This window comes from Camelina sativa, chromosome 18 (genome assembly GCF_030686135.1).
Source record: "Camelina sativa cultivar CO46 ecotype springtype chromosome 18, ASM3068613v1".
Lineage (NCBI taxonomy): Eukaryota > Viridiplantae > Streptophyta > Magnoliopsida > Brassicales > Brassicaceae > Camelina > Camelina sativa.
In genome coordinates, this window is record NC_141897.1 from 9223351 (window position 1) to 9243958 (window position 20608).

General features: G+C 44.2%; 21 non-coding genes and 9 pseudogenes across 21 annotated transcripts; all 30 read right to left on the reverse strand.

The window, feature by feature from the left end:
* Positions 1 to 230: 230 nt before the first annotated feature.
* On the reverse strand, positions 231 to 349 carry LOC147922399 (5S ribosomal RNA; annotated as a pseudogene).
* A 395-nt stretch (positions 350 to 744) lies between these two features.
* LOC147922400 (5S ribosomal RNA) lies at positions 745 to 863 on the reverse strand. The gene has a single exon (XR_015590091.1). It is a non-coding gene; the product is annotated as a 5S ribosomal RNA (ribosomal RNA).
* Positions 864 to 1258: 395 nt separating this feature from the next.
* LOC147922401 (5S ribosomal RNA) lies at positions 1259 to 1377 on the reverse strand. The gene has a single exon (XR_015590215.1). It is a non-coding gene; the product is annotated as a 5S ribosomal RNA (ribosomal RNA).
* Positions 1378 to 2141: 764 nt separating this feature from the next.
* On the reverse strand, positions 2142 to 2260 carry LOC147922402 (5S ribosomal RNA; annotated as a pseudogene).
* A 764-nt stretch (positions 2261 to 3024) lies between these two features.
* LOC147922403 (5S ribosomal RNA) lies at positions 3025 to 3143 on the reverse strand (annotated as a pseudogene).
* A 395-nt stretch (positions 3144 to 3538) lies between these two features.
* LOC147922404 (5S ribosomal RNA) lies at positions 3539 to 3657 on the reverse strand. Its single transcript, XR_015590272.1, has one exon. It is a non-coding gene; the product is annotated as a 5S ribosomal RNA (ribosomal RNA).
* Positions 3658 to 4053: 396 nt separating this feature from the next.
* LOC147922405 (5S ribosomal RNA) lies at positions 4054 to 4172 on the reverse strand. The gene has a single exon (XR_015590216.1). It is a non-coding gene; the product is annotated as a 5S ribosomal RNA (ribosomal RNA).
* A 764-nt stretch (positions 4173 to 4936) lies between these two features.
* On the reverse strand, positions 4937 to 5055 carry LOC147922406 (5S ribosomal RNA; annotated as a pseudogene).
* A 764-nt stretch (positions 5056 to 5819) lies between these two features.
* On the reverse strand, positions 5820 to 5938 carry LOC147922407 (5S ribosomal RNA; annotated as a pseudogene).
* Positions 5939 to 6333: 395 nt separating this feature from the next.
* On the reverse strand, positions 6334 to 6452 carry LOC147922408 (5S ribosomal RNA). Its single transcript, XR_015590273.1, has one exon. It is a non-coding gene; the product is annotated as a 5S ribosomal RNA (ribosomal RNA).
* Positions 6453 to 7120: 668 nt separating this feature from the next.
* On the reverse strand, positions 7121 to 7239 carry LOC147922409 (5S ribosomal RNA). Its single transcript, XR_015590217.1, has one exon. It is a non-coding gene; the product is annotated as a 5S ribosomal RNA (ribosomal RNA).
* A 663-nt stretch (positions 7240 to 7902) lies between these two features.
* LOC147922410 (5S ribosomal RNA) lies at positions 7903 to 8021 on the reverse strand. The gene has a single exon (XR_015589673.1). It is a non-coding gene; the product is annotated as a 5S ribosomal RNA (ribosomal RNA).
* Positions 8022 to 8415: 394 nt separating this feature from the next.
* LOC147922411 (5S ribosomal RNA) lies at positions 8416 to 8534 on the reverse strand. The gene has a single exon (XR_015590280.1). It is a non-coding gene; the product is annotated as a 5S ribosomal RNA (ribosomal RNA).
* Positions 8535 to 9473: 939 nt separating this feature from the next.
* On the reverse strand, positions 9474 to 9592 carry LOC147922412 (5S ribosomal RNA). The gene has a single exon (XR_015589674.1). It is a non-coding gene; the product is annotated as a 5S ribosomal RNA (ribosomal RNA).
* A 396-nt stretch (positions 9593 to 9988) lies between these two features.
* Positions 9989 to 10107, reverse strand: LOC147922413 (5S ribosomal RNA; annotated as a pseudogene).
* Positions 10108 to 10770: 663 nt separating this feature from the next.
* On the reverse strand, positions 10771 to 10889 carry LOC147922414 (5S ribosomal RNA). Its single transcript, XR_015589675.1, has one exon. It is a non-coding gene; the product is annotated as a 5S ribosomal RNA (ribosomal RNA).
* Positions 10890 to 11286: 397 nt separating this feature from the next.
* LOC147922415 (5S ribosomal RNA) lies at positions 11287 to 11405 on the reverse strand (annotated as a pseudogene).
* A 663-nt stretch (positions 11406 to 12068) lies between these two features.
* Positions 12069 to 12187, reverse strand: LOC147922416 (5S ribosomal RNA). Its single transcript, XR_015589676.1, has one exon. It is a non-coding gene; the product is annotated as a 5S ribosomal RNA (ribosomal RNA).
* A 395-nt stretch (positions 12188 to 12582) lies between these two features.
* LOC147922417 (5S ribosomal RNA) lies at positions 12583 to 12701 on the reverse strand. The gene has a single exon (XR_015590250.1). It is a non-coding gene; the product is annotated as a 5S ribosomal RNA (ribosomal RNA).
* A 663-nt stretch (positions 12702 to 13364) lies between these two features.
* On the reverse strand, positions 13365 to 13483 carry LOC147922418 (5S ribosomal RNA). Its single transcript, XR_015589677.1, has one exon. It is a non-coding gene; the product is annotated as a 5S ribosomal RNA (ribosomal RNA).
* A 1155-nt stretch (positions 13484 to 14638) lies between these two features.
* Positions 14639 to 14757, reverse strand: LOC147922419 (5S ribosomal RNA). Its single transcript, XR_015589679.1, has one exon. It is a non-coding gene; the product is annotated as a 5S ribosomal RNA (ribosomal RNA).
* A 395-nt stretch (positions 14758 to 15152) lies between these two features.
* LOC147922420 (5S ribosomal RNA) lies at positions 15153 to 15271 on the reverse strand. The gene has a single exon (XR_015590255.1). It is a non-coding gene; the product is annotated as a 5S ribosomal RNA (ribosomal RNA).
* Positions 15272 to 15932: 661 nt separating this feature from the next.
* Positions 15933 to 16051, reverse strand: LOC147922421 (5S ribosomal RNA). Its single transcript, XR_015589680.1, has one exon. It is a non-coding gene; the product is annotated as a 5S ribosomal RNA (ribosomal RNA).
* Positions 16052 to 16446: 395 nt separating this feature from the next.
* On the reverse strand, positions 16447 to 16565 carry LOC147922422 (5S ribosomal RNA). Its single transcript, XR_015589553.1, has one exon. It is a non-coding gene; the product is annotated as a 5S ribosomal RNA (ribosomal RNA).
* A 663-nt stretch (positions 16566 to 17228) lies between these two features.
* LOC147922423 (5S ribosomal RNA) lies at positions 17229 to 17347 on the reverse strand. Its single transcript, XR_015589681.1, has one exon. It is a non-coding gene; the product is annotated as a 5S ribosomal RNA (ribosomal RNA).
* Positions 17348 to 17743: 396 nt separating this feature from the next.
* LOC147922424 (5S ribosomal RNA) lies at positions 17744 to 17862 on the reverse strand. The gene has a single exon (XR_015590243.1). It is a non-coding gene; the product is annotated as a 5S ribosomal RNA (ribosomal RNA).
* Positions 17863 to 18257: 395 nt separating this feature from the next.
* LOC147922425 (5S ribosomal RNA) lies at positions 18258 to 18376 on the reverse strand (annotated as a pseudogene).
* A 663-nt stretch (positions 18377 to 19039) lies between these two features.
* Positions 19040 to 19158, reverse strand: LOC147922426 (5S ribosomal RNA). Its single transcript, XR_015589682.1, has one exon. It is a non-coding gene; the product is annotated as a 5S ribosomal RNA (ribosomal RNA).
* Positions 19159 to 19554: 396 nt separating this feature from the next.
* Positions 19555 to 19673, reverse strand: LOC147922427 (5S ribosomal RNA; annotated as a pseudogene).
* Positions 19674 to 20336: 663 nt separating this feature from the next.
* On the reverse strand, positions 20337 to 20455 carry LOC147922428 (5S ribosomal RNA). Its single transcript, XR_015589683.1, has one exon. It is a non-coding gene; the product is annotated as a 5S ribosomal RNA (ribosomal RNA).
* Positions 20456 to 20608: the final 153 nt, after the last annotated feature.

Below are 20608 nucleotides of genomic sequence, written 5' to 3' on the forward strand. Positions count from 1 at the left end.
AATTGTGTCGCGATCACAAAAAAACATCCGAAACACTTTTAAACGTCAAAATTCGGCCTCCAGAATGGTCCAATGGGACGAAGACCCATTGCCTTGCCGGAAACACTCTTGGGGCTTTCCGAAAAGGTATTATGGGTCGCGTGGTTCCTCACGATGTAAAAGTTACGACGTTATGTTTGTACTATATAGGCTTACGCAACAACCAAAAAAAAAAAAAAAAAAAAGAGGGAGGGATGCAACACGAGGACTTCCCGGGAGGTCACCCATCCTAGTACTACTCCCGCCCAAGCGCGCTTAACTGCAGAGTTCTGATGGGATACGGTGCATTAGTGCTGGTATGATCGCATCCGTTTGTATATATCATGCAATCGCATATATCGTTTTTTGAAAACTCAAGGGATCATTCAATGTGGGTCCCACTTGATATGTGGACCCGTTTATTCACCTTGGACGTGCTTCGAACCGCGAAAAACAAGAGATAACCATATCCGAACATAATTTTGTACTCGTAGCTAATTGTGTCGCGATCACAAAAAAACATCCGAAACACTTTTAAACGTCAAAATTCGGCCTCCAGAATGCTCCAATGGTACGAAGACCCATTGCCTTGCCAGAAACACTCTTGGGGCTTTCCGAAAAGGTATTATGGGTCGCGTGGTTCCTCACGATGTAAAAGTTACGACGTTATGTTTGTACTATATAGGCTTACGCAACAACCAAAAAAAAAAAAAAAAAAAAGAGGGAGGGATGCAACACGAGGACTTCCCGGGAGGTCACCCATCCTAGTACTACTCTCGCCCAAGCACGCTTAACTTCGGAGTTCTGATGGGATCCGGTGCATTAGTGATGGTATGATCGCATCCGTTAATATATATCATGCAATCGCATATATCGTTTTTTGAAAACTCAAGGGATCATTCAATGTGGGTCCCACTTGATATGTGGACCCGTTTATTCACCTTGGACGTGCTTCGAACCGCGAAAAACAAGAGATAACCATATCCGAACATAATCTTGTACTCGTAGCTAATTGTGTCGCGATCACAAAAAAACATCCGAAACACTTTTAAACGTCAAAATTCGGCCTCCAGAATGGTCCAATGGGACGAAGACCCATTGCCTTGCCGGAAACACTCTTGGGGCTTTCCGAAAAGGTATTATGGGTCGCGTGGTTCCTCACGATGTAAAAGTTACGACGTTATGTTTGTACTATATAGGCTTACGCAACAACCAAAAAAAAAAAAAAAAAAAAGAGGGAGGGATGCAACACGAGGACTTCCCGGGAGGTCACCCATCCTAGTACTACTCTCGCCCAAGCACGCTTAACTGCGGAGTTCTGATGGGATACGGTGCATTAGTGCTGGTATGATCGCATCCGTTTGTATATATCATGCAATCGCATATATCGTTTTTTGAAAACTCAAGGGATCATTCATTGTGGGTCCCACTTGATATGTGGACCGGTTTATTCACCTTGGATGTGCTTCGAACCGTGAAAAACAAGAGATAACCATATCCGAACATAATTTTGTACTCGTAGCTAATTGTGGCGCGATCACAAAAAAACATCCGAAACACTTTTAAACGTCAAAATTCGGCCTCCAGAATGGTCCAATGGTACGAAGACCCATTGCCTTGCCAGAAACACTCTTGGGGCTTTCCGAAAAGGTACTACTCTCGCCCAAGCACGCTTAACTGCGGAGTTCTGATGGGATCCGGTGCATTAGTGCTGGTATGATCGCATCCGTTAGTATATATCATGCAATCGCATATATCGTTTTTTGAAAACTCAAGGGATCATTCAATGTGGGTCCCACTTGATATGTGGACCCGTTTATTCACCTTGGACGTGCTTCGAACCGCGAAAAACAAGAGATAACCATATCCGAACATAATCTTGTACTCGTAGCTAATTGTGTCGCGATCACAAAAAAACATCCGAAACACTTTTAAACGTCAAAATTCGGCCTCCAGAATGGTCCAATGGGACGAAGACCCATTGCCTTGCCGGAAACACTCTTGGGGCTTTCCGAAAAGGTATTATGGGTCGCGTGGTTCCTCACGATGTAAAAGTTACGACGTTATGTTTGTACTATATAGGCTTACGCAACAACCAAAAAAAAAAAAAAAAAAAAGAGGGAGGGATGCAACACGAGGACTTCCCGGGAGGTCACCCATCCTAGTACTACTCCCGCCCAAGCGCGCTTAACTGCAGAGTTCTGATGGGATACGGTGCATTAGTGCTGGTATGATCGCATCCGTTTGTATATATCATGCAATCGCATATATCGTTTTTTGAAAACTCAAGGGATCATTCAATGTGGGTCCCACTTGATATGTGGACCCGTTTATTCACCTTGGACGTGCTTCGAACCGCGAAAAACAAGAGATAACCATATCCGAACATAATTTTGTACTCGTAGCTAATTGTGTCGCGATCACAAAAAAACATCCGAAACACTTTTAAACGTCAAAATTCGGCCTCCAGAATGGTCCAATGGTACGAAGACCCATTGCCTTGCCAGAAACACTCTTGGGGCTTTCCGAAAAGGTACTACTCTCGCCCAAGCACGCTTAACTGCGGAGTTCTGATGGGATCCGGTGCATTAGTGCTGGTATGATCGCATCCGTTAGTATATATCATGCAATCGCATATATCGTTTTTTGAAAACTCAAGGGATCATTCAATGTGGGTCCCACTTGATATGTGGACCCGTTTATTCACCTTGGACGTGCTTCGAACCGCGAAAAACAAGAGATAACCATATCCGAACATAATCTTGTACTCGTAGCTAATTGTGTCGCGATCACAAAAAAACATCCGAAACACTTTTAAACGTCAAAATTCGGCCTCCAGAATGGTCCAATGGGACGAAGACCCATTGCCTTGCCGGAAACACTCTTGGGGCTTTCCGAAAAGGTATTATGGGTCGCGTGGTTCCTCACGATGTAAAAGTTACGACGTTATGTTTGTACTATATAGGCTTACGCAACAACCAAAAAAAAAAAAAAAAAAAAGAGGGAGGGATGCAACACGAGGACTTCCCGGGAGGTCACCCATCCTAGTACTACTCCCGCCCAAGCGCGCTTAACTGCAGAGTTCTGATGGGATACGGTGCATTAGTGCTGGTATGATCGCATCCGTTTGTATATATCATGCAATCGCATATATCGTTTTTTGAAAACTCAAGGGATCATTCAATGTGGGTCCCACTTGATATGTGGACCCGTTTATTCACCTTGGACGTGCTTCGAACCGCGAAAAACAAGAGATAACCATATCCGAACATAATTTTGTACTCGTAGCTAATTGTGTCGCGATCACAAAAAAACATCCGAAACACTTTTAAACGTCAAAATTCGGCCTCCAGAATGCTCCAATGGTACGAAGACCCATTGCCTTGCCAGAAACACTCTTGGGGCTTTCCGAAAAGGTATTATGGGTCGCGTGGTTCCTCACGATGTAAAAGTTACGACGTTATGTTTGTACTATATAGGCTTACGCAACAACCAAAAAAAAAAAAAAAAAAAAGAGGGAGGGATGCAACACGAGGACTTCCCGGGAGGTCACCCATCCTAGTACTACTCTCTCCCAAGCACGCTTAACTTCGGAGTTCTGATGGGATCCGGTGCATTAGTGATGGTATGATCGCATCCGTTAATATATATCATGCAATCGCATATATCGTTTTTTGAAAACTCAAGGGATCATTCAATGTGGGTCCCACTTGATATGTGGACCCGTTTATTCACCTTGGACGTGCTTCGAACCGCGAAAAACAAGAGATAACCATATCCGAACATAATCTTGTACTCGTAGCTAATTGTGTCGCGATCACAAAAAAACATCCGAAACACTTTTAAACGTCAAAATTCGGCCTCCAGAATGGTCCAATGGGACGAAGACCCATTGCCTTGCCGGAAACACTCTTGGGGCTTTCCGAAAAGGTATTATGGGTCGCGTGGTTCCTCACGATGTAAAAGTTACGACGTTATGTTTGTACTATATAGGCTTACGCAACAACCAAAAAAAAAAAAAAAAAAAAAGAGGGAGGGATGCAACACGAGGACTTCCCGGGAGGTCACCCATCCTAGTACTACTCTCGCCCAAGCACGCTTAACTGCGGAGTTCTGATGGGATACGGTGCATTAGTGCTGGTATGATCGCATCCGTTTGTATATATCATGCAATCGCATATATCGTTTTTTGAAAACTCAAGGGATCATTCATTGTGGGTCCCACTTGATATGTGGACCGGTTTATTCACCTTGGATGTGCTTCGAACCGTGAAAAACAAGAGATAACCATATCCGAACATAATTTTGTACTCGTAGCTAATTGTGGCGCGATCACAAAAAAACATCCGAAACACTTTTAAACGTCAAAATTCGGCCTCCAGAATGGTCCAATGGTACGAAGACCCATTGCCTTGCCAGAAACACTCTTGGGGCTTTCCGAAAAGGTACTACTCTCGCCCAAGCACGCTTAACTGCGGAGTTCTGATGGGATCCGGTGCATTAGTGCTGGTATGATCGCATCCGTTAGTATATATCATGCAATCGCATATATCGTTTTTTGAAAACTCAAGGGATCATTCAATGTGGGTCCCACTTGATATGTGGACCCGTTTATTCACCTTGGACGTGCTTCGAACCGCAAAAAACAAGAGATAACCATATCCGAACATAATCTTGTACTCGTAGCTAATTGTGTCGCGATCACAAAAAAACATCTGAAACACTTTTAAACGTCAAAATTCGGCCTCCAGAATGGTCCAATGGGACGAAGACCCATTGCCTTGCCGGAAACACTCTTGGGGCTTTCCGAAAAGGTATTATGGGTCGCGTGGTTCCTCACGATGTAAAAGTTACGACGTTATGTTTGTACTATATAGGCTTACGCAACAACCAAAAAAAAAAAAAAAAAAAAGAGGGAGGGATGCAACACGAGGACTTCCCGGGAGGTCACCCATCCTAGTACTACTCCCGCCCAAGCGCGCTTAACTGCAGAGTTCTGATGGGATACGGTGCATTAGTGCTGGTATGATCGCATCCGTTTGTATATATCATGCAATCGCATATATCGTTTTTTGAAAACTCAAGGGATCATTCAATGTGGGTCCCACTTGATATGTGGACCCGTTTATTCACCTTGGACGTGCTTCGAACCCCGAAAAACAAGAGATAACCATATCCGAACATAATTTTGTACTCGTAGCTAATTGTGTCGCGATCACAAAAAAACATCCGAAACACTTTTAAACGTCAAAATTCGGCCTCCAGAATGGTCCAATGGTACGAAGACCCATTGCCTTGCCAGAAACACTCTTGGGGCTTTCCGAAAAGGTACTACTCTCGCCCAAGCACGCTTAACTGCGGAGTTCTGATGGGATCCGGTGCATTAGTGCTGGTATGATCGCATCCGTTAGTATATATCATGCAATCGCATATATCGTTTTTTGAAAACTCAAGGGATCATTCAATGTGGGTCCCACTTGATATGTGGACCCGTTTATTCACCTTGGACGTGCTTCGAACCGCGAAAAACAAGAGATAACCATATCCGAACATAATCTTGTACTCGTAGCTAATTGTGTCGCGATCACAAAAAAACATCCGAAACACTTTTAAACGTCAAAATTCGGCCTCCAGAATGGTCCAATGGGACGAAGACCCATTGCCTTGCCGGAAACACTCTTGGGGCTTTCCGAAAAGGTATTATGGGTCGCGTGGTTCCTCACGATGTAAAAGTTACGACGTTATGTTTGTACTATATAGGCTTACGCAACAACCAAAAAAAAAAAAAAAAAAAAGAGGGAGGGATGCAACACGAGGACTTCCCGGGAGGTCACCCATCCTAGTACTACTCCCGCCCAAGCGCGCTTAACTGCAGAGTTCTGATGGGATACGGTGCATTAGTGCTGGTATGATCGCATCCGTTTGTATATATCATGCAATCGCATATATCGTTTTTTGAAAACTCAAGGGATCATTCAATGTGGGTCCCACTTGATATGTGGACCCGTTTATTCACCTTGGACGTGCTTCGAACCGTGAAAAACAAGAGATAACCATATCCGAACATAATTTTGTACTCGTAGCTAATTGTGTCGCGATCACAAAAAAACATCCGAAACACTTTTAAACGTCAAAATTCGGCCTCCAGAATGCTCCAATGGAACGAAGACCCATTGCCTTGCCAGAAACACTCTTGGGGCTTTCCGAAAAGGTATTATGGGTCGCGTGGTTCCTCACGATGTAAAAGTTACGACGTTATGTTTGTACTATATAGGCTTACGCAACAACCAAAAAAAAAAAAAAAAAAAAGAGGGAGGGATGCAACACGAGGACTTCCCGGGAGGTCACCCATCCTAGTACTACTCTCTCCCAAGCACGCTTAACTTCGGAGTTCTGATGGGATCCGGTGCATTAGTGATGGTATGATCGCATCCGTTAATATATATCATGCAATCGCATATATCGTTTTTTGAAAACTCAAGGGATCATTCAATGTGGGTCCCACTTGATATGTGGACCCGTTTATTCACCTTGGACGTGCTTCGAACCGCGAAAAACAAGAGATAACCATATCCGAACATAATCTTGTACTCGTAGCTAATTGTGTCGCGATCACAAAAAAACATCCGAAACACTTTTAAACGTCAAAATTCGGCCTCCAGAATGGTCCAATGGGACGAAGACCCATTGCCTTGCCGGAAACAATCTTGGGGCTTTCCGAAAAGGTATTATGGGTCGCGTGGTTCCTCACGATGTAAAAGTTACGACGTTATGTTTGGACTATATAGGCTTACGCAACAACCAAAAAAAAAAAAGAGGGAGGGATGCAACACGAGGACTTCCCGGGAGGTCAACATAATCTTGTACTCGTAGCTAATTGTGTCGCGATCACAAAAAAACATCCGAAACACTTTTAAACGTCAAAATTCGGCCTCCAGAATGGTCCAATGGTACGAAGACCCATTGCCTTGCCGGAAACACTCTTGGGGCTTTCCGAAAAGGTTTTATGGGTCGCGTGGTTCCTCACGATGTAAAAGTTACGACGTTATGTTTGTACTATATAGGCTTACGCAACAACCAAAAAAAAAAAAAAAAGGAGGGAGGGATGCAACACGAGGACTTCCCGGGAGGTCACCCATCCTAGTACTACTCTCGCCCAAGCACGCTTAACTGCGGAGTTCTGATGGGATACGGTGCATTAGTGCTGGTATGATCGCATCCGTTAGTATATATCATGCAATCGCATATATCGTTTTTTGAAAACTCAAGGGATCATTCAATGTGGGTCCCACTTGATATGTGGACCGGTTTATTCACCTTGGACGTGCTTCGAACCGCGAAAAACAAGAGATAACCGTATCCGAACATAATTTTGTACTCGTAGCTAATTGTGTCGCGATCACAAAAAAACATCCGAAACACTTTTAAACGTCAAAATTCGGCCTCCAGAATGGTCCAATGGGACGAAGACCCATTGCCTTGCCGGAAACACTCTTGGGGCTTTCCAAAAAGGTATTATGGGTCGCGTGGTTCCTGACGATGTAAAAGTTACGACGTTATGTTTGGACTATATAGGCTTACGCAACAACCAAAAAAAAAAAAGAGGGAGGGATGCAACACGAGGACTTCCCGGGAGGTCAACATAATCTTGTACTCGTAGCTAATTGTGTCGCGATCACAAAAAAACATCCGAAACACTTTTAAACGTCAAAATTCGGCCTCCAGAATGGTCCAATGGGACGAAGACCCATTGCCTTGCCGGAAACACTCTTGGGGCTTTCCGAAAAGGTATTATGGGTCGCGTGGTTCCTCACGATGTAAAAGTTACGACGTTATGTTTGGACTATATAGGCTTACGCAACAACCAAAAAAAAAAAAGAGGGAGGGATGCAACACGAGGACTTCCCGGGAGGTCACCCATCCTAGTACTACTCTCGCCCAAGCACGCTTAACTGCGTTGTTCTGATGGGATCCGGTGCATTAGTGCTGGTATGATCGCATCCGTTAGTATATATCATGCAATCGCATATATCGTTTTTTGAAAACTCAAGGGATCATTCAATGTGGGTCCCACTTGATATGTGGACCGGTTTATTCACCTTGGACGTGCTTCGAACCGCGAAAAACAAGAGATAACCATATCCGAACATAATTTTGTACTCGTAGCTAATTGTGTCGCGATCACAAAAAAACATCCGAAACACTTTTAAACGTCAAAATTCAGCCTCCAGAATGGTCCAATGGGACGAAGACCCATTGCCTTGCCGGAAACACTCTTGGGGCTTTCCGAAAAGGTATTATGGGTCGCGTGGTTCCTCACGATGTAAAAGTTACGACGTTATGTTTGTACTATATAGGCTTACGCAACAACCAAAAAAAAAAAAAAAAAAAGAGGGAGGGATGCAACACGAGGACTTCCCGGGAGGTCACCCATCCTAGTACTACTCTCGCCCAAGCACGCTTGACTGCGGAGTTCTGATGGGATACGGTGCATTAGTGCTGGTATGATCGCATCCGTTTGTATATATCATGCAATCGCATATATCGTTTTTTGAAAACTCAAGGGATCATTCATTGTGGGTCCCACTTGATATGTGGACCGGTTTATTCACCTTGGACGTGCTTCGAACCGCGAAAAACAAGAGATAACCATATCCGAACATAATCTTGTACTCGTAGCTAATTGTGTCGCGTTCACAAAAAAACATCCGAAACACTTTTAAACGTCAAAATTCGGCCTCCAGAATGGTCCAATGGGACGAAGACCCATTGCCTTGCCGGAAACAATCTTGGGGCTTTCCGAAAAGGTATTATGGGTCGCGTGGTTCCTCACGATGTAAAAGTTACGACGTTATGTTTGGACTATATAGGCTTACGCAACAACCAAAAAAAAAAAAGAGGGAGGGATGCAACACGAGGACTTCCCGGGAGGTCAACATAATCTTGTACTCGTAGCTAATTGTGTCGCGATCACAAAAAAACATCCGAAACACTTTTAAACGTCAAAATTCGGCCTCCAGAATGGTCCAATGGGACGAAGACCCATTGCCTTGCCGGAAACACTCTTGGGGCTTTCCGAAAAGGTATTATGGGTCGCGTGGTTCCTCACGATGTAAAAGTTACGACGTTATGTTTGGACTATATAGGCTTACGCAACAACCAAAAAAAAAAAAGAGGGAGGGATGCAACACGGGGACTTCCCGGGAGGTCAACATAATCTTGTACTCGTAGCTAATTGTGTCGCGATCACAAAAAAACATCCGAAACACTTTTAAACGTCAAAATTCGGCCTCCAGAATGGTCCAATGGGACGAAGACCCATTGCCTTGCCGGAAACACTCTTGGGGCTTTCCGAAAAGGTATTATGGGTCGCGTGGTTCCTCACGATGTAAAAGTTACGACGTTATGTTTGGACTATATAGGCTTACGCAACAACCAAAAAAAAAAAAGAGGGAGGGATGCAACACGAGGACTTCCCGGGAGGTCACCCATCCTAGTACTACTCTCGCCCAAGCACGCTTAACTGCGTTGTTCTGATGGGATCCGGTGCATTAGTGCTGGTATGATCGCATCCGTTAGTATATATCATGCAATCGCATATATCATTTTTTGAAAACTCAAGGGATCATTCAATGTGGGTCCCACTTGATATGTGGACCGGTTTATTCACCTTGGACGTGCTTCGAACCGCGAAAAACAAGAGATAACCGTATCCGAACATAATTTTGTACTCGTAGCTAATTGTGTCGCGATCACAAAAAAACATCCGAAACACTTTTAAACGTCAAAATTCGGCCTCCAGAATGGTCCAATGGGACCAAGACCCATTGCCTTGCCGGAAACACTCTTGGGGCTTTCCGAAAAGGTATTATGGGTCGCGTGGTTCCTCACGATGTAAAAGTTACGACGTTATGTTTGTACTATATAGGCTTACGCAACAACCAAAAAAAAAAAAAAAAAAAAAGAGGGAGGGATGCAACACGAGGACTTCCCGGGAGGTCACCCATCCTAGTACTACTCTCGCCCAAGCACGCTTAACTGCGGAGTTCTGATGGGATACAGTGCATTAGTGCTGGTATGATCGCATACGTTAGTATATATCATGCAATCGCATATATCGTTTTTTGAAAACTCAAGGGATCATTCAATGTGGGTCCCACTTGATATGTGGACCGGTTTATTCACCTTGGACGTGCTTCGAACCGCGAAAAACAAGAGATAACCATATCCGAACATAATCTTGTACTCGTAGCTAATTGTGTCGCGATCACAAAAAAACATCCGAAACACTTTTAAACGTCAAAATTCGGCCTCCAGAATGGTCCAATGGGACGAAGACCCATTGCCTTGCCGGAAACACTCTTGGGGCTTTCCGAAAAGGTATTATGGGTCGCGTGGTTCCTCACGATGTAAAAGTTACGACGTTATGTTTGGACTATATAGGCTTACGCAACAACCAAAAAAAAAAAAGAGGGAGGGATGCAACACGAGGACTTCCCGGGAGGTCAACATAATCTTGTACTCGTAGCTAATTGTGTCGCGATCACAAAAAAACATCCGAAACACTTTTAAACGTCAAAATTCGGCCTCCAGAATGGTCCAATGGGACGAAGACCCATTGCCTTGCCGGAAACACTCTTGGGGCTTTCCGAAAAGGTATTATGGGTCGCGTGGTTCCTCACGATGTAAAAGTTACGACGTTATGTTTGGACTATATAGGCTTACGCAACAACCAAAAAAAAAAAAGAGGGAGGGATGCAACACGAGGACTTCCCGGGAGGTCACCCATCCTAGTACTACTCTCGCCCAAGCACGCTTAACTGCGTTGTTCTGATGGGATCCGGTGCATTAGTGCTGGTATGATCGCATCCGTTAGTATATATCATGCAATCGCATATATCGTTTTTTGAAAACTCAAGGGATCATTCAATGTGGGTCCCACTTGATATATGGACCGGTTTATTCACCTTGGACGTGCTTCGAACCGCGAAAAACAAGAGATAACCGTATCCGAACATAATTTTGTACTCGTAGCTAATTGTGTCGCGATCACAAAAAAACATCCGAAACACTTTTAAACGTCAAAATTCGGCCTCCAGAATGGTCCAATGGGACCAAGACCCATTGCCTTGCCGGAAACACTCTTGGGGCTTTCCGAAAAGGTATTATGGGTCGCGTGGTTCCTCACGATGTAAAAGTTACGACGTTATGTTTGTACTATATAGGCTTACGCAACAACCAAAAAAAAAAAAAAAAAAAAAAGAGGGAGGGATGCAACACGAGGACTTCCCGGGAGGTCACCCATCCTAGTACTACTCTCGCCCAAGCACGCTTAACTGCGGAGTTCTGATGGGATACAGTGCATTAGTGCTGGTATGATCGCATACGTTAGTATATATCATGCAATCGCATATATCGTTTTTTGAAAACTCAAGGGATCATTCAATGTGGGTCCCACTTGATATGTGGACCGGTTTATTCACCTTGGACGTGCTTCGAACCGCGAAAAACAAGAGATAACCATATCCGAACATAATCTTGTACTCGTAGCTAATTGTGTCGCGATCACAAAAAAACATCCGAAACACTTTTAAACGTCAAAATTCGGCCTCCAGAATGGTCCAATGGGACGAAGACCCATTGCCTTGCCGGAAACACTCTTGGGGCTTTCCGAAAAGGTATTATGGGTCGCGTGGTTCCTCACGATGTAAAAGTTACGACGTTATGTTTGGACTATATAGGCTTACGCAACAACCAAAAAAAAAAAACAGGGAGGGATGCAACACGAGGACTTCCCGGGAGGTCAACATAATCTTGTACTCTTAGCTAATTGTGTCGCGATCACAAAAAAATATCCGAAACACCTTTAAACGTCAAAATTCGGCCTCCAGAATGGTCCAATGGGACGAAGACCCATTGCCTTGCCGGAAACACTCTTGGGGCTTTCCGAAAAGGTATTATGGGTCGCGTGGTTCCTCACGATGTAAAAGTTACGACGTTATGTTTGGACTATATAGGCTTACGCAACAACCAAAAAAAAAAAAGAGGGAGGGATGCAACACGAGGACTTCCCGGGAGGTCACCCATCCTAGTACTACTCTCGCCCAAGCACGCTTAACTGCGTTGTTCTGATGGGATCCGGTGCATTAGTGCTGGTATGATCGCATCCGTTAGTATATATCATGCAATCGCATATATCGTTTTTTGAAAACTCAAGGGATCATTCAATGTGGGTCCCACTTGATATGTGGACCGGTTTATTCACCTTGGACGTGCTTCGAACCGCGAAAAACAAGAGATAACCGTATCCGAACATAATTTTGTACTCGTAGCTAATTGTGTCGCGATCACAAAAAAACATCCGAAACACTTTTAAACGTCAAAATTCGGCCTCCAGAATGGTCCAATGGGACAAAGACCCATTGCCTTGCCGGAAACACTCTTGGGGCTTTCCGAAAAGGTATTATGGGTCGCGTGGTTCCTCACGATGTAAAAGTTACGACGTTATGTTTGTACTATATAGGCTTACGCAGCAACCAAAAAAAAAAAAAAAAAAAAGTGGGAGGGATGCAACACGAGGACTTCCCAGGAGGTCACCCATCCTAGTACTACTCTCGCCCAAGCACGCTTGACTGCGGAGTTCTGATGGGATACGGTGCATTAGTGCTGGTATGATCGCATCCGTTAGTATATATCATGCAATCGCATATATCGTTTTTTGAAAACTCAAGGGATCATTCATTGTGGGTCCCACTTGATATGTGGACCGGTTTATTCACCTTGGACGTGCTTCGAACCGCGAAAAACAAGAGATAACCATATCCGAACATAATCTTGTACTCGTAGCTAATTGTGTCGCGATCACAAAAAAACATCCGAAACACTTTTAAACGTCAAAATTCGGCCTCCAGAATGGTCCAATGGGACGAAGACCCATTGCCTTGCCGGAAACAATCTTGGGGCTTTCCGAAAAGGTATTATGGGTCGCATGGTTCCTCACGATGTAAAAGTTACGACGTTATGTTTGGACTATATAGGCTTACGCAACAACCAAAAAAAAAAAAGAGGGAGGGATGCAACACGAGGACTTCCCGGGAGGTCAACATAATCTTGTACTCGTAGCTAATTGTGTCGCGATCACAAAAAAACATCCGAAACACTTTTAAACGTCAAAATTCGGCCTCCAGAATGGTCCAATGGGACGAAGACCCATTGCTTTGCCGGAAACACTCTTGGGGCTTTCCGAAAAGGTATTATGGGTTGCGTGGTTCCTCACGATGTAAAAGTTACGACGTTATGTTTGGACTATATAGGCTTACGCAACAACCAAAAAAAAAAAAGAGGGAGGGATGCAACACGAGGACTTCCCGGGAGGTCACCCATCCTAGTACTACTCTCGCCCAAGCACGCTTAACTGCGTTGTTCTGATGGGATCCGGTGCATTAGTGCTGGTATGATCGCATCCGTTAGTATATATCATGCAATCGCATATATCGTTTTTTGAAAACTCAAGGGATCATTCAATGTGGGTCCCACTTGATATGTGGACCGGTTTATTCACCTTGGACGTGCTTCGAACCGCGAAAAACAAGAGATAACCATATCCGAACATAATTTTGTACTCGTAGCTAATTGTGTCGCGATCACAAAAAAACATCCGAAACACTTTTAAACGTCAAAATTCGGCCTCCAGAATGGTCCAATGGGACAAAGACCCATTGCCTTGCCGGAAACACTCTTGGGGCTTTCCGAAAAGGTATTATGGGTCGCGTGGTTCCTCACGATGTAAAAGTTACGACGTTATGTTTGTACTATATAGGCTTACGCAACAACCAAAAAAAAAAAAAAAAAAAGAGGGAGGGATGCAACACGAGGACTTCCCGGGAGGTCACCCCAAGCACGCTTAACTGCGGAGTTCTGATGGGATACGGTGCATTAATGCTGGTATGATCGCATCCGTTAGTATATATCATGCAATCGCATATATCGTTTTTTGAAAACTCAAGGGATCATTCAATGTGGGTCCCACTTGATATGTGGACCGGTTTATTCCCCTTGGCCGTGCTTCGAACCGCGAAAAACAAGAGATAACCACATCCGAACATAATCTTGTACTCGTAGCTAATTGTGTCGCGATCACAAAAAAACATCCGAAACACTTTTAAACGTCAAAATTCGGCCTCCAGAATGGTCCAATGGGACGAAGACCCATTGCCTTGCCGGAAACAATCTTGGGGCTTTCCGAAAAGGTATTATGGGTCGCGTGGTTCCTCACGATGTAAAAGTTACGACGTTATGTTTGGACTATATAGGCTTACGCAACAACCAAAAAAAAAAAGAGGGAGGGATGCAACACGAGGACTTCCCGGGAGGTCAACATAATCTTGTACTCGTAGCTAATTGTGTCGCGATCACAAAAAAACATCCGAAACACTTTTAAACGTCAAAATTCGGCCTCCAGAATGGTCCAATGGGACGAAGACCCATTGCTTTGCCGGAAACACTCTTGGGGCTTTCCGAAAAGGTATTATGGGTTGCGTGGTTCCTCACGATGTAAAAGTTACGACGTTATGTTTGGACTATATAGGCTTACGCAACAACCAAAAAAAAAAAAGAGGGAGGGATGCAACACGAGGACTTCCCGGGAGGTCACCCATCCTAGTACTACTCTCGCCCAAGCACGCTTAACTGCGTTGTTCTGATGGGATCCGGTGCATTAGTGCTGGTATGATCGCATCCGTTAGTATATATCATGCAATCGCATATATTGTTTTTTGAAAACTCAAGGGATCATTCAATGTGGGTCCCACTTGATATGTGGACCGGTTTATTCACCTTGGACGTGCTTCGAACCGCGAAAAACAAGAGATAACCATATCCGAACATAATTTTGTACTCGTAGCTAATTGTGTCGCGATCACAAAAAAACATCCGAAACACTTTTAAACGTCAAAATTCGGCCTCCAGAATGGTCCAATGGGACAAAGACCCATTGCCTTGCCGGAAACACTCTTGGGGCTTTCCGAAAAGGTATTATGGGTCGCGTGGTTCCTCACGATGTAAAAGTTACGACGTTATGTTTGTACTATATAGGCTTACGCAACAACCAAAAAAAAAAAAAAAAAAAAGAGGGAGGGATGCAACACGAGGACTTCCCGGGAGGTCACCCATCCTAGTACTACTCTCGCCCAAGCACGCTTAACTGCGGAGTTCTGATGGGATACGGTGCATTAATGCTGGTATGATCGCATCCGTTAGTATATATCATGCAATCGCATATATCGTTTTTTGAAAACTCAAGGGATCATTCAATGTGGGTCCCACTTGATATGTGGACCGGTTTATTCACCTTGGACGTGCTTCGAACCGCGAAAAACAAGAGATAACCATATCCGAACATAATCTTGTACTCGTAGCTAATTGTGTCGCGATCACAAAAAAACATCCGAAACACTTTTAAACGTCAAAATTCGGCCTCCAGAATGGTCCAATGGGACAAAGACCCATTGCCTTGCCGGAAACAATCTTGGGGCTTTCCGAAAAGGTATTATGGGTCGCGTGGTTCCTCACGATGTAAAAGTTACGACGTTATGTTTGGACTATATAGGCTTACGCAACAACCAAAAAAAAAAAGAGGGAGGGATGCAACACGAGGACTTCCCGGGAGGTCAACATAATCTTGTACTCGTAGCTAATTGTGTCGCGATCACAAAAAAACATCCGAAACACTTTTAAACGTCAAAATTCGGCCTCCAGAATGGTCCAATGGGACGAAGACCCATTGCCTTGCCGGAAACACTCTTGGGGCTTTCCGAAAAGGTATTATGGGTCGCGTGGTTCCTCACGATGTAAAAGTTACGACGTTATGTTTGGACTATATAGGCTTACGCAACAACCAAAAAAAAAAAGAGGGAGGGATGCAACACGAGGACTTCCCGGGAGGTCACCCATCCTAGTACTACTCTCGCCCAAGCACGCTTAACTGCGTTGTTCTGATGGGATCCGGTGCATTAGTGCTGGTATGATCGCATCCGTTAGTATATATCATGCAATCGCATATATCGTTTTTTGAAAACTCAAGGGATCATTCAATGTGGGTCCCACTTGATATGTGGACCGGTTTATTCACCTTGGACGTGCTTCGAACCGCGAAAAACAAGAGATAACCGTATCCGAACATAATTTTGTACTCGTAGCTAATTGTGTCGCGATCACAAAAAAACATCCGAAACACTTTTAAACGTCAAAATTCGGCCTCCAGAATGGTCCAATGGGACGAAGACCCATTGCCTTGCCAGAAACACTCTTGGGGCTTTCCAAAAAGGTATTATGGGTCGCGTGGTTCCTCACGATGTAAAAGTTACGACGTTATGTTTGTACTATATAGGCTTACGCAACAACCAAAAAAAAAAAAAAAAAAAAGAGGGAGGGATGCAACACGAGGTCTTCCCGGGAGGTCACCCATCCTAGTACTACTCTCGCCCAAGTACGCTTGACTACGGAGTTCTGATGGGATACGGTGCATTAGTGCTGGTATGATCGCATCCGTTAGTATATATCATGCAATCGCATATATCGTTTTTTGAAAACTCAAGGGATCATTCATTGTGGGTCCCACTTGATATGTGGACCGGTTTATTCACCTTGGACGTGCTTCGAACCGCGAAAAACAAGAGATAACCATATCCGAACATAATCTTGTACTCGTAGCTAATTGTGTCACGATCACAAAAAAACATCCGAAACACTTTTAAACGTCAAAATTCGGCCTCCAGAATGGTCCAATGGGACGAAGACCCATTGCCTTGCCGGAAACAATCTTGGGGCTTTCCGAAAAGGTATTATGGGTCGCGTGGTTCCTCACGATGTAAAAGTTACGACGTTATGTTTGGACTATATAGGCTTACGCAACAACCAAAAAAAAAAAAGAGGGAGGGATGCAACACGAGGACTTCCTGGGAGGTCAACATAATCTTGTACTCGTAGCTAATTGTGTCGCGATCACAAAAAAACATCCGAAACACTTTTAAACGTCAAAATTCGGCCTCCAGAATGGTCCAATGGGACGAAGACCCATTGCCTTGCCGGAAACACTCTTGGGGCTTTCCGAAAAGGTATTATGGGTCGCGTGGTTCCTCACGATGTAAAAGTTACGACGTTATGTTTGGACTATATAGGCTTACGCAACAACCAAAAAAAAAAAAGAGGGAGGGATGCAACACGAGGACTTCCCGGGAGGTCACCCATCCTAGTACTACTCTCGCCCAAGCACGCTTAACTGCGTTGTTCTGATGGGATCCGGTGCATTAGTGCTGGTATGATCGCATCCGTTAGTATATATCATGCAATCGCATATATCGTTTTTTGAAAACTCAAGGGATCATTCAATGTGGGTCCCACTTGATATGTGGACCGGTTTATTCACCTTGGACGTGCATCGAACCGCGAAAAACAAGAAATAACCATATCCGAACATAATTTTGTACTCGTAGCTAATTGTGTCGCGATCACAAAAAAACATCCGAAACACTTTTAAACGTCAAAATTCGGCCTCCAGAATGGTCCAATGGGACGAAGACCCATTGCCTTGCCGGAAACACTCTTGGGGCTTTCCGAAAAGGTATTATGGGTCGCGTGGTTCCTCACGATGTAAAAGTTACGACGTTATGTTTGTACTATATAGGCTTACGCAACAACCAAAAAAAAAAAAAAAAAAAAAGAGGAAGGGATGCAACACGAGGACTTCCCGGGAGGTCACCCATCCTAGTACTACTCTCGCCCAGGCACGCTTAGCTGCGGAGTTCTGATGGGATACGGTGCATTAGTGCTGGTATGATCGCATCCGTTTGTATATATCATGCAATCGCATATATCGTTTTTTGAAAACTCAAGGGATCATTCATTGTGGGTCCCACTTGATATGTGGACCGGTTTATTCACCTTGGACGTGCTTCGAACCGCGAAAAACAAGAGATAACCATATCCGAACATAATTTTGTACTCGTAGCTAATTGTGTTGCGATCACAAAAAAACATCCGAAACACTTTTAAACGTCAAAATTCGGCCTCCAGAATGGTCCAATGGGACGAAGACCCATTGCCTTGCCGGAAACACTCTTGGGGCTTTCCGAAAAGGTATTATGGGTCGCGTGGTTCCTCACGATGTAAAAGTTACGACGTTATGTTTGTACTATATAGGCTTACGCAACAACCAAAAAAAAAAAAAAAAAAAAGAGGGAGGGATGTAACACGAGGACTTCCCGGGAGGTCACCCATCCTAGTACTACTCTCGCCCAAGCACGCTTAACTGCGGAGTTCTGATGGGATACGGTGCATTAGTGCTGGTATGATCGCATCTGTTAGTATATATCATGCAATCGCATATATCGTTTTTTGAAAACTCAAGGGATCATTCAATGTGGGTCCCACTTGATATGTGGACCGGTTTATTCACCTTGGACGTGCTTCGAACCGCGAAAAACAAGAGATAACCATATCCGAACATAATCTTGTACTCGTAGCTAATTGTGTCGCGATCACAAAAAAACATCCGAAACACTTTTAAACGTCAAAATTCGGCCTCCAGAATGGTCCAATGGGACGAAGACCCATTGCCTTGCCGGAAACAATCTTGGGGCTTTCCGAAAAGGTATTATGGGTCGCGTGGTTCCTCACGATGTAAAAGTTACGACGTTATGTTTGGACTATATATGGCTTACGCAACAACCAAAAAAAAAAAAGAGGGAGGGATGCAACACGAGGACTTCCCGGGAGGTCAACATAATCTTGTACTCGTAGCTAATTGTGTCGCGATCACAAAAAAACATCCGAAACACTTTTAAACGTCAAAATTCGGCCTCCAGAATGGTCCAATGGGACGAAGACCCATTGCCTTGCCGGAAACACTCTTGGGGCTTTCCGAAAAGGTATTATGGGTCGCGTGGTTCCTCACGATGTAAAAGTTACGACGTTATGTTTGGACTATATAGGCTTACGCAACAACCAAAAAAAAAAAGAGGGAGGGATGCAACACGAGGACTTCCCGGGAGGTCACCCATCCTAGTACTACTCTCGCCCAAGCACGCTTAACTGCGTTGTTCTGATGGGATCCGGTGCATTAGTGCTGGTATGATCGCATCCGTTAGTATATATCATGCAATCGCATATATCGTTTTTTGAAAACTCAAGGGATCATTCAATGTGGGTCCCACTTGATATGTGGACCGGTTTATTCACCTTGGACGTGCTTCGAACCGCGAAAAACAAGAGATAACCGTATCCGAACATAATTTTGTACTCGTAGCTAATTGTGTCGCGATCACAAAAAAACATCCGAAACACTTTTAAACGTCAAAATTCGGCCTCCAGAATGGTCCAATGGGACGAAGACCCATTGCCTTGCCGGAAACACTCTTGGGGCTTTCCGAAAAGGTATTATGGGTCGCGTGGTTCCTCACGATGTAAAAGTTACGACGTTATGTTTGTACTATATAGGCTTACGCAACAACCAAAAAAAAAAAAAAAAAAAAAGAGGGAGGGATGCAACACGAGGACTTCCCGGGAGGTCACCCATCCTAGTACTACTCTCGCCCAAGCACGCTTAACTGCGGAGTTCTGATGGGATACAGTGCATTAGTGCTGGTATGATCGCATACGTTAGTATATATCATGCAATCGCATATATCGTTTTTTGAAAACTCAAGGGATCATTCAATGTGGGTCCCACTTGATATGTGGACCGGTTTATTCACCTTGGACGTGCTTCGAACCGCGAAAAACAAGAGATAACCATATCCGAACATAATCTTGTACTCGTAGCTAATTGTGTCGCGATCACAAAAAAACATCCGAAACACTTTTAAACGTCAAAATTCGGCCTCCAGAATGGTCCAATGGGACGAAGACCCATTGCCTTGCCGGAAACACTCTTGGGGCTTTCCGAAAAGGTATTATGGGTCGCGTGGTTCCTCACGATGTAAAAGTTACGACGTTATGTTTGGACTATATAGGCTTACGCAACAACCAAAAAAAAAAAAGAGGGAGGGATGCAACACGAGGACTTCCCGGGAGGTCAACATAATCTTGTACTCGTAGCTAATTGTGTCGCGATCACAAAAAAACATCCGAAACACTTTTAAACGTCAAAATTCGGCCTCCAGAATGGTCCAATGGGACGAAGACCCATTGCCTTGCCGGAAACACTCTTGGGGCTTTCCGAAAAGGTATTATGGGTCGCGTGGTTCCTCACGATGTAAAAGTTACGACGTTATGTTTGGACTATATAGGCTTACGCAACAACCAAAAAAAAAAAAGAGGGAGGGATGCAACACGAGGACTTCCCGGGAGGTCACCCATCCTAGTACTACTCTCGCCCAAGCACGCTTAACTGCGTTGTTCTGATGGGATCCGGTGCATTAGTGCTGGTATGATCGCATCCGTTAGTATATATCATGCAATCGCATATATCGTTTTTTGAAAACTCAAGGGATCATTCAATGTGGGTCCCACTTGATATGTGGACCGGTTTATTCACCTTGGACGTGCTTCGAACCGCGAAAAACAAGAGATAACCGTATCCGAACATAATTTT